Source organism: Ovis aries, chromosome 17, assembly GCF_016772045.2.
Source record: "Ovis aries strain OAR_USU_Benz2616 breed Rambouillet chromosome 17, ARS-UI_Ramb_v3.0, whole genome shotgun sequence".
Lineage (NCBI taxonomy): Eukaryota > Metazoa > Chordata > Mammalia > Artiodactyla > Bovidae > Ovis > Ovis aries.
In genome coordinates this window covers 57,416,710-57,429,007 of record NC_056070.1, presented here as the reverse complement: position 1 = coordinate 57,429,007, position 12,298 = coordinate 57,416,710, and the positions used below count along the sequence as shown (strand labels likewise).

General features: G+C 43.5%; 1 protein-coding gene across 2 annotated transcripts in view; it reads right to left on the bottom strand.

The window, feature by feature from the left end:
- KSR2 (kinase suppressor of ras 2) overlaps nt 1-12,298 on the bottom strand; it is a 462,287-nt gene that overhangs the window by 278,044 nt on the left and 171,945 nt on the right. The window lies entirely within an intron of this gene.

The following is a 12,298-nucleotide window of genomic DNA, read 5'->3' as shown; positions in this document are numbered from 1 at the left end:
CCAACTCCCGGAGTCCACCCAAACCCATGTCCATTGAGTCAGTGATGCCATCCAATCATCTCATCCTCTGTTGTCCCCTTCTCCTCCTGCCCTCAATCTTTCCCAGCATCAGGGTCTTTTCAAACAAGTCAGGTCTTCGCATCAGGTGGCCAAAGTATTGGAGTTTCACCTTCAGCATCAGTCCTTCCAATGAACACCCAGGACTGATTTCCTTTAGGATGGACTGGTTGGACCTCCTTGCAGTCCAAGGGACTCTCAAGAGTCTTCTCCAACACCACAGTTCAAAAGCATCAATTCTTCGGCGCTCAGCTTTCTTTATAGTCCAACTCTCACATCCATACATGACTACTGGAAAACCATAGCCTTGACTAGATGGACTTTTGTTGACAAAGTAATGTCTCTGCTTTTTAATATGCTGTCCATGTTGGTCATAACTTTCCTTCCAAGGAGTAAGCATCTTTTAATTTCACAGCTGCAATCACCATCTGCAGTGATTTTGGAGCCCAGAAAAATAAAGTCAGCCACTGTTTCCCCATCTATTTACCATGAAGTGATGGGACCGTATATAATGTATACATGTTATACATTATTATATGAATTATAAAAGACCTTACTAAAGACCTCACTGACTCAAAATAAGAAATTCACTGCAAATCAGAGGCATTTAAAAATTACAGGATTTTTCAAGAGAAGCTGTAGGTGAAGGGTGAACTCAACCTTTTCATCTTCTGCAGATGGGAAGGTGACCTTGGGTTGACTTTCTAGCCCTAATCCTTTGAATCTCAAGGGGGAATGTCGACTCTGTCAATAGACCCCGTTGCTAGCGGCAGACCTGGCCTCTGATGGGTAAACCGCACACAGACTGGGAGTTTTCAGTATGAACCTGAAATACCTGATGAGGAATCCACAACCTTCGGGGATCCTGGAGCAGCATGACTGTGCTAGCTGGGCACGTCCCCTGTGGAGACGTAAGCAGCTATACTGATGGAGTTTCTACCCGAGTTCTTGTGCCCTAAGCCAGGATGGTTCCCACACCTGCTTAGTGTGTATCTCACCACCTGGCACTTGAACTGCCACTTGGAGATGAAGGCAAGGAAGAGCAGCCCCCAGGGACCCACGGAAGAGATGCCTGAGGCTGCCCGGCATCAGTCGGATGCCAAGCGTGATTAGTATTAATCTTGTGTGTCTGAATGCTTAGTTAGACCTAAAAGAATCCCCTGCATGAGCCTAGCAGAAACCTTCCTAATTTAATGAATATGCTATGGTATATAAACTAATCACTCACTCTTGCACTTATAAATATATTAGTGAGTGTTGTATTAATTAGCACAATGATCTGTAGGTTTGTGTCAGAGAGTCTAAGTGCTTGCCCATAATTAGTTTTCTAAAATAAATGAAGAGAGCCCCCTTGAAGTCTTATATACATAAGGAATATGTCAAGAAGAGTCTGTTCTCATACGAACTACAAATGGCATAGATCTCAGATATAGAAATGTGAGCTCACTGGAATGGAGGGTCAGAATGAGGACTGAGTGTGGGTTTCATCCAGCCTGTTCTCCTTGCTCCCAGGTCAGCTGAGGTTTTCATACTCTGTCCCAGAAGGGCAGAGGGGAATTGTGCTCATACAGAAATGATACAGAGGGCTGAAAGCAGAGATAGGAACAATGTTCTAGATGGGCTTTGGGGAGACAAAAGAATTTCTAAAAGAGATAAAGTGTGAGAAAGTCATAAGCAGGATGTTTATATTTATGCAGGACTAATTAAGACAAGTCACATTGGAAAAGCCATACAGTGTGGTTCCAATTATGAAGAGAGGGAAGCAGAGATATTACAGATGCATACAACACAAATATGTACACAAGGACTCTTATTAAGAGAAGCTCTGCGGCTGCTGCTGCTAAGTCACTTCAGTCGTGTCCGACTCTGTGCAACCCCATAGACGGCAGCCCGCCAGGCTCCGCTGTCCCTGGGATTCTCCAGGCAAGAACACTGGAGTGGGTTGCCATTTCCTTCTCCAATGCATGAAAGTGAAGTCACTGAGTCGTGTCCAACTCTCAGCGACCCCATGGACTGCATCCCACCAGGCTCCTCCATTCATGGGATTTTCCAGGCAAGAGTACTGGAGTAGGGTGCCATTGCCTTCTCCGAGAGAAGCTCTAGGTGTTCTCTATGGCAAGGGGAAGGGGACTCTGACCTTGGGTGGTTTACATTTTATATTGCTTTTACTTTCTAAATGAAGCTGTACTTGGGAATTAACTGTGTAATTAAAACAAAATTATAATTGGAAATTACCTTTAAAAAGGAATTTGCCAAAAGGGGGAGAAGGTTACAATAGGATTCTTTTTTAATACTGAGCTACGCCTATGCATTTAAAAGCTGATTTAGTTTACAGAAATCCAGTTTACCCTTTCAGATGCTCTGACAAGAGAAAGCAAGTCATTTATGTGATGGGGGGACAAATGGGGGGATTAAAGACAGACAACTCATCACACTCTTAAGAATTGTTAGGTTTTTCTCTCTTCCAACACTATGACCATGGAATCCATGTACTGAAGGCCAAGACAACCAGAATCTTCGAGGCTGGCTTAACTTTTAACTTTTCACTTGGCTGACTGTAAGGAACCAGTGCCAGTTTACCTATGTAAATGTGACCACGAAGGCTGATGGAGAAAGAAGCAAGAAAGACCACTGAGAACATTGGGGAGACTTAACAACCCTCAATGTTTATGCCTAACTCTATCTACAGGATTATCTCCACAGATCTATGTCAGCATTTCCCAGACTCTTTTTCAATGACCCCTAAAGAAACAATATAGAAGGTTTTTCTAATCATCACCCCCAACTTCCAAGGAAACTTGAGTACCACAGATATACTGAGTATCTATATGTGTATTGCTCTATGGAGATTTGCAACTGATTATATCTAGCATTTTTTTTCCCACCTCCCTCTCCTAAAAGTCAATCTGTGCCCCACTGGGAGTGACTTCACACCTGCGAGAATGCATGTTGTGTGTGTGTGCATGTGTAAAACAAAAGCAGTAGCATAAACTTTCCACTGTCTTCATCATATTTCCTGTGTTGTCTCAATTTCCACAATAATCAGGTATTACTTTCAGTTCAGTTCAGTGCAGCTGCTCAGTCGTATCCGACTCTTTGCGACCCATGAATTGCAGCACACCAGGCCTCCCTGTCCATCATCAACTCCCGGAGTTCACTCAGACTCACGTCCATCGAGTCAGTGATGCCATCCAGCCATCTCATCCTCTGTCGTCCCCTTCTCCTCCTGCCCCCAATCCCTCCCAGCATCAGAGTCTTTTCCAATGAGTCAACTCTTCGCGTGAGGTGGCCAAAGTACTGGAGTTTCAGCTTTAGCATCATTCCTTCCAAAGAAATCCCAGGGCTGATCTCCTTCAGAATGGACTGGCTGGATCTCCTTGCAGTCCAAGGGACTCTCAAGAGTCTTCTCCAACACCACAGTTCAAAAGCATCAATTCTTCAGTGCTCAGCCTTCTTCACAGTCCAACTCTCACATCCATACATGACCACTGGAAAAACCAAAGCCTTGACTAGATGGACCTTAGTGGGCAAAGTAATATCTCTGCTTTTGAATATGCTATCTAGGTTGGTCATAACTTTTCTTCCAAGGAGTAAGCGTCTTTTAATTTCACGGCTGCAGTCACCATCTGCAGTGATCTTGGAGCCCCCCAAAAAAAAGTCTGACACTGTTTCCACTGTTTCCCCATTTATTGCCCATGAAGTGATGGGACCAGATGCCATGATCTTCATTTGCTGAATGTTGAGCTTTAGGCCAACTTTTTCACTCTCCTCTTTCACTTTCATCAAGAGGCTTTTTAGTTCCTCTTCACTTTCTGCCATAAGTGTGGTGTCATCTGCATATCTGAGGTTATTGATATTTCTCCTGGCAATCTTGATTCCAGCTTGTGTTTCTTCCAGTCCAGTGTTTCTCATGATGTACTCTGCATAGAAGTTAAATAAGCAGGGTGACAATATACAGCCTTGACGTACTCCTTTACCTATTTGGAACCAGTCTGTTGTTCCATGTCCAGTTCTAACTGTTGCTTCCTGACCTGCATACAGATTTCTCAAGAGGCAGGTCAGGTGGTCTGGTATTCCCATCTCTTTCAGAATTTTCCACAGTTTCTTGTGATCCACAGAGTCAAAGGCTTTGGCATAGTCAATAAAGCAGAAATAGATGTTTTTCTGGAACTCTCTTGCTTTTTCCATGATCCAGCGGATGTTGGCAATTTGATCTCTGGTTCCTCTGCCTTTTCTAAAACCAACTTGAACATCAGGGAGTTCATGGTTCACGTATTGCTGAAGCCTGGCTTGTTTCAGCATTACTTTACTAGCATGTGAGATGAGTGCAATTGTGCGGTAGTTTGAGCATTCTTTTGCATTGCCTTTCTTTGGAACTGGAATGAAAACTGACCTTTTCCAGTCCTGTGGCCACTGCTGAGTTTTCCAAATTTGCTGGCATATTGAGTGCAGCACTTTCACAACATCATCTTTCAGGATTTGAAACAGCTCCACTGGAATTCCATCACCTTCACTAGCTTTGTTCGTAGTGATGCTTTCTAAGGCCCACTTGACTTCACATTCCAAGATGTCTGGCTCTAGATTAGTGATCACATCATCATGATTATCTGGGTCGTGAAGATCTTTTTTGTACAGTTGTTCCATGTATTCTTGCCACCTCTTCTTCTGCTTCTGTTAGGTCCAGACCATTTCTGTCCTTTATCGAGCCCATCTTTGCATGAAATTTTCCCTTGGTATCTCCAATTTTCTTGAAGACATCTCTAGTCTTTCCCATTCTGTTGTTTTCCTCTGTTTCTTTGCACTGATCGCTGTGAAAGCCTTCTTATCTCTTCTTGTTATTCTTTGGAACTCTGCATTCAGATGCTTATATCTTTCCTTTTCTCCTTTGTTTTTCGCCTCTCTTCTCTTCACAGCTATTTGTAAGGCCTCCCCAAACAGCCATTCTGCTTTTTTGCATTTCTTTCCCATGGGGATGGTCTTGATCCCTGTCTCCTGCACAATGTCACGAACCTCAGTCCATAGTTCATCAGGGACTCTATCTATCAGATCTAGGCCCTTAAATCTATTTCTCACTTCCACTGTATAATCATAAGGGATTTTATTTAGGTCATACCTGAATGGTCCAGCAGCTTTCCCTACTTTCTTCAATTTGAGCCTGAATTTGGTAATAAGGAGTTCATGATCTGAGCCACAGTCAGCTCCTGGTCTTGTTTTTGTTGACTGTATAGAGCTTCTCCATCTTTGGCTGCAAAGAATATAATCAATCTGATTTCGGTGTTGACCATCTAGTGATGTCCATGTGTAGAGTCTTCTCTTGTGTTGTTGGAAGAGGGTGTTTGCTATGACCAGTGCATTTTCTTGGCAAAACTCTATTAGTCTTTGCCCTGCTTCATTCCGCATTCCAAGGCCAAATTTGCCTGTTACTCCAGGTGTCTTAACTTCCTACTTTTGCATTCCAGTCCCCTATAATGAAAAGGACATCTTTTTTTGGGTGTTAGTTCTAAAAGGTCTTGTAGGTCTTCATAAAACCGTTCAACTTCAGCTTCTTCAGCGTTACTGGTTGGGGCATAGACTTGGATAACTGTGATATTGAATGGTTTGCCTTGGAGACGAACAGAGATCCTTCTGTCATTTTTGAGATTGCATCCAAGTACTGCATTTCAGACTCTCTTGTTGACCATGATGGCTACTCCATTTCTTCTGAGCGATTCCTGCCCGCAGTAGTAGATATAATGGTCATCTGAGTTAAATTCACCCATTCCAGTCCATTTTAGTTCGCTGATTCCTAGAATGTCGACGTTCACCCTTGCCATCTCTTGTTTGACCACTTCCAATTTGCCTTGATCCATGGACCTGACATTCCAGGTTCCTATGCAATATTGCTCTTTACAGCATCGGATCTTGCTTCTATCACAAGTCACATCCACAACTGGGTATTGTTTTTGCTTTGGCTCCATCCCTTCATTCTTTCTGGAGTTATTTCTCCACTCCATCTCCAGTAGCATATTGGGCACCTAATGACCTGGGGAGCTCCTCTTTTGGTATTCTATCATTTCGCCTTTTCCTACTGTTCATGGGGTTCTCAAGGCAAGAATACTGAAGTGGCTTGCCATTCCCTTCTCCAGTGGACCACATTCTGTCAGACCTCTCCACCATGACTCGCCTGTCTTGGGTTGCCCCGCAGGCATGGCTTGGTTTCATTGAGTTAGACAAGGCTGTGGTCCTAGTGTGATTAGATTGACTAGTTTTCTGTGAGTATGGTATTACTTTACCAGAGGAAAAAAAATCGTTCTTCCCCCTCTGTGTATGTGTGTGTGTTTTAGTGATGTCATAGGAGTAAAATCACACTCATAAACTCAAATGCAAAAGAAAAGAAAAAAGGAAATGTGTTGTCATTCAGTCATGTCTGACTCTGTGACCCCATGGACTGTAGCCTATGTGGCTCCTCCGTCCATGGGATTTTCCAGGCAAGAGTGCATAAAAACATCTTTGAGAATGCCTATAAAGCAGGAGAAATGGTTTTGGCCAAGACTGATCACAACAGTTGTGATCCAGCCCAATATACCTGGGCCGCAAGGCTTCCAGTGATGAGAGACGGACAACTGCAAATATATTCTTGCTTTCTTGTCATGCTTTTCCTACAAATGCCCATGAGATGCTACTGGGGACAAGACTGAACCCCAACAGATCTCTGCTAAACACCACTGTGGGTATGCCTGAGAGTGCCCAGGATAAATGGTCTCAAACACAGCCTTCCTCGAACCCACAATCTAGCAGGGTGTTGGTGTTGAAAAACTCATAGGAAATGATGGTTTTGAAAGATTCAGTTCTGCTTAGAAAGACCTCTAAAAAGTTGAGAAAGGTATTCTGAAACCCCACATCCCACTGAGAGGAAATAAAGGCAAGATGAAAACTGCCAAGTTGGCAGCAAAGAACCATCCCCAGCAGGGCTACCAGACAGAAGGAGAGAAGAAATCAGATACTAAACAGACTAACTGAAACCGGAATGAGCTGAGGGATTCTGGACATGCCTCTGGCCACATTCCACAGAATTAAAGGCCACCTTCTCAAACCTTCTAACCTGCTCCCTGGTGGGGTTTATCCCCAAACCAAAGCTGTCCAGAGCGAGAAGAACCCCCAGAGAAAGAAAAAATTTGTATATAGTTGACCTTTGAACAATACGGGTTTGAACGTCATGGGCTACTTACACAATTTTTTTTCAATAAATCATACATAAACTGTGGTTGGAACTATGGAAATGAAGGGCCAACTCTGAGACTTCCTCGACAGGTCCCAGAACCCATCGTCTATAGATACAGAGGGATGACTGTATATCAGACACAAGTTTCACAAAGCAATACTAAAACTTAGCCTCACTAAAGGCAGTGCATTCCAACATAATTGAGTCTGGGATAGTCTATTTCATATTCTTAACACTGGCCACAGCCCATTAAAATAAGCTCCTTGAGAAAAGTGAATCCCGTACAGTGTTGGTGGGAATGTAAATTGGAACAACCACTACAGAAAACAGTATTCTGAGAACAGGATTCTCAAAACACTAAACAGATAACTACCATGTGACTCAGCAATTCCATTCCTGGTGTGTGTGTGTGTTAGTCGCTCAATAGTGCCGGACTCTTTGTGACCCCATGGATTGTAGCCCACCAGGCTCCTCTGTCCATGGGATTCTCCAGGCAAGAATACTGGAGTGGGTAGCCATTTCCTCCTCCAGGGAATCTTCCCAACCCAGAGATTGACCCTGGCTCTACTTCACTGCAGGAAGACTCTTTACCGACTGAGCTACCAGGGAAGCCCACTCCTGGGTATATATCCAAAAAAATAAAAAACACTAACTCAAAGAGATACATACACCCCAGTGTTGATAGAAACATTATTCACAGCTGCCAAGATATGGAAGCAACCTAAGTGTCCATCAACAGAGGAAAGGAGGAAGAAGATGTGGTATACTTACAGGATGGAATGCTACTCTGCCATGAAAAAGAACAACATGTTGCCATTAGCAGCAACATGGATGAACTTGGAAGGCACTATGCTAAAGTGAAATAAGTCAGAGAAAAATAAACACTGCACGATATCACTTATATGCAGAGTGTAAAACAAACAAACAAGCAAACTAGTGACTATAACAAAAAAGCAGACTCACAGACATAGAAAACAAATTAGTGGTTACCACTGAGGAGAGGGAAGGAGGGAGCGACAATAGAGGGGTAGGGGGTTAAGAGGTAGAAACTATTAGGTATAAAATAAACTACAAGGATGTGTTGCACAACATGGGGAATATAGCCAATATTTTCTAATAACTATAAATGGAGTGTAACTTTTAAAAATTGTGAATCTATATATTATATGCCTGTAACATACAATGTTGTACAGCAACTATACTTCAATTTTAAAAATAGACCAAAAATATAAGCTCCTTAATACTGGTCTAAAACCACAAGAAACAAAAGGAAAAGTAAGTGGGACTATATCAGACTCAGAAGCAAAAGAAACAAAAATGAAAAGACAATCTACAGAATGGGAGAAAATGCTTACAAATCATATGTCTGGTAAGGGGTTAATATCCAAAATACATAAGGAACTCCTACAACTCAATAGCAAAAAAAAAAAAAAAGATCCAATTAAAACATGGGCAAAATAGACATTTTTTGAGTAGACGTTTTTTCAAAGAAGATTTACAAATTTACAAAAAGCCAATATTTACATGAAAAAGGGTTCGGTATCCCTAATCGTCAAGGAAATGCAAAACCACAATGAGATATCATCACTCCACATCTGTTAGAATGGCTACCATGAAAAAGACAAGTGATGCCAAGTGTGGGTGAGGAGGTGGAGCAAAGAAAACCCTTAGGCACTGTTGATAAGAATGTAAACAGTGCAGCCACCATGGAAAACAGTACAGAGATTCCTTGAAAACTTAAAAACAGAATTACCATACGACCCTGCAATCCCCCTTTTGGGTATATATCCAAAGAAGATGAAATTATCACCTCAAAGAGATTTCTGCACCCCCATGTTCACTGAAGCATTATTCACAATAGCCAAGACATGGAAGCAACCTACATGCACACCAGTGGACGAACAGATAAAGAAAACATGGCATATATACATATATATAACACACAACGGAATATTATTCAACCACAGAAAAGAAAACATCCTGACATTTGCAACAACATGGGCTGACTGTGACAGCATGAGGCTATAAGGGAAATAAGCCAGAGAAAGACAAATACTATGGTTTCAGTTACATGGGGAGTCTAAAACCACTGAATTCATAGAAACAGTAGAATGGTGGTTGCCAAGAGCAAGGGGGTGAGAGAAATGGGGAGACGCTGGTCAAACAGTACCAACTTCCCGGTATAAGAATAGGTACTGGGAATCTAGTGTACCCGTGTTGACTGCTTAACAGTATGTATTGTTAGTACTTGAAAGTTGCTAAGAGAGCAAATCTTAACTGCTCTCACCGCACACACACAAAAGGTAATTATGCGAGGTGATGGATGTGTTAAATAACCTTATTGTGGTAATCATTTCCCAATATGTGTGTGTACTAAGTCATCACACGGCACACCTTGAACTTACAGAGTGTTATTTGTCAATTACATCTCAATAACGCTGGGAGAAAACAAACAGGCAAAGGGCAGCCTCTCTCACTTTGCCCCCACCTCATAGATTAGAAGATGGTGTGTCTGTCCAGCCAGGCTTTCCTGGTTAAATTCCACCCCACTCTGTGGTCAACACAAGGAGGGATATGGAAGATGTATAATCTGTGGACACAGAACCACAGATTATGGCCAGCAAACCTGAAATGCCTCTCCCATCTTCCACAGTGGTAGCCTGCATTTCTGAAACCCTCCCACACCCTCACCCTGAGGTCTCAGCAGCACTCTCAGTCCCTCAGGATCTCACGAAACCATAAAAATCAAGCCAATCTCCAATCAGAAAAGCATCGGCCCTCTGCCTCGGTCTCTGATGTCCCAAATAGGCCTGGTGAAACAGAGTGTTTCCAATCCAGACCTCACACAGAAGCTTGCTAACCTTCCTAAAATCGGATGCAATCATGTCTTCCACGTAAATCACTTTAAGGGCTTCCCTTTCAGGCCTCAGGAGGGAGAATCCCTCACTGTTTACAACTGGGCTTCTGTTAGGGCATACCACAGCCCACAGGATTAGGGTTAGGGTTAGCCAAATGCAGACAGGCACCTGGTTTTATAGCAAAGTTTCCTGGGACATTACCACGTCCACCTACTCAGCTACTCTCTGTGGCTGCTTTCGCTACAACGGCAGGGATGCCGCAGAACAGCTGGACTGCGAAGCCAAAAGTATTTACCACCTGGCACTTCACAGAAAAGCGTGCCCACGCCCGGCTTTCCTGCCTAACTCGTTTTTTGTCATTGTTGTTCTCCATCTCTAGGAGTTTTCCACTTCCCAAACTGAAACTCTGTCCCCAGTAAACACAACCTCATCTCTCTCCTTCAGTCCCTGACAACCTCTGTCCTCCTTTCTCTGTGTGTGAACTGGCCTGTTCTAGGCACCTCACATCAGTAGAATCAGACCACAGTTGTCCTTTCATGCCTGGCTTATTTCACTTAGCATGACATTTTCAAGGTTCATCCTTGTAGCAGGTGTCAGAATTTCGTCCCTTTTTATGGCTGGATAATATTTCGTTGTATGGACCACACTGGGTTCATCCCTTCACCTGCCTATGAACAGCTGGGTTGTTTCCGCGTTTTGGCTGTTGTGAACAGTACTGCCGCCCAAGCTATGAGTCTCTTCTTGTATCACCTGTCTGCTCCCTTAGCCACAGAGGCCTTCTAGTTGAGTTCTCTAGAGGGTCATACTCACACTCCCTTCCTGGAACACCTCTCACTCCTTCCACCATCTTAATCCCCAATTAGTCTTCAGTCCCAACAGTCCTTTGGAAGCCTCCCCAGTGCCCCTCCCCCACTCCCACTCCCCCACTCCCCGGCCACTCACCTCCCTGCCAGTGCAAACTCAATCAGGTCCAGGTTATAAGCTCTGATAGCTTCCTACACTTTCTCCTGATGGCCTGTAATGCTGTTTGTAATTACTGAACACAAGAGCATAACACCTACGTGTGGTTATTTGATTAATGTCGATCTTCACAGGACCAAAGGCTATGTCTCTTCTTCCTTTCCATTACACCCCTGCCAACTAGCCCAGAGCCTAGAACCTACCCCATTTCATCAATTCTAAGATGCACATTTTAAAACTTTTATCACAGGACGCATGGTAATGCGAGCTCATGAAACAACCGCTAAACTGTTGAGATGGAAACACAATGAAACATTCCCCAGTGCTCCCCCACATCAGAGTTCCCAGAACCAAGATCCACACCTCTCATAAACAACAATCCCCAAGTGTAGACTCCTTCCCATATCTCCTAACAGGATTATACATAACCACTTTATCTTCTAATTGGAGAAGGCGATGGCACCCCACTCCAGTCCTCTTGCCTGAAAAATCCCACGGACGGAGGAGCCTGGTGGGCTGCAGTCCATGGAGTCGCGAATAGTCGGACACGACTGAGCGACTTCCCGTTTTCCCTTATCTTCTATGCCTCAGGTGCAATTTTGTTAAATGTAAATATTTAAAACATGCTACCCACTTTTGTGATCCTGTTTAGCATTTCTTCCATTTCTAATACACAGAGAACCTCAAAGTCTACAAGGGACCCAAGTCAGAGTCAGCCTCTGAGGGACCCTGCAGAGAGTTGTCCCATTTCTCTCATTAGCCAGCACTAGCCACAGATACTATGTGCTAGAAGCTAGACCCCTCCAAACCGGAGCCAGGTATACAACATATCCACTTTCAGAGCAAGTCCCACGCATAGGGTCTATCAGAGCTGCGCTTCCCAGCACAGAGGCTACCAGACACAGGTGGAACATGGCCACACTTGGAACATGGCCAGAACCAATTGAGATGAGCTGGAGGTGCAAAATACGCTCCAGATTTCAAAGACTTAATAAAGAGAAAAGAAAAAAAAAAATTCCAAAGTAATATTTTACTCTGATTCTGTGCTGAAATGATCATGTTTTGATAGACTGGGTTAAATGACGTATTTTGAAAACTAATAACACTTGTTTCTTTTTACTCTTTTTTAAGGCAGCTTCCAGAAAGCAGAAGGCCGCATGTGCAGCTGGCACCCTATATCTAGGGGCAGCACTAGGGCAGACCCTGCAGGGACTGCCAAGTG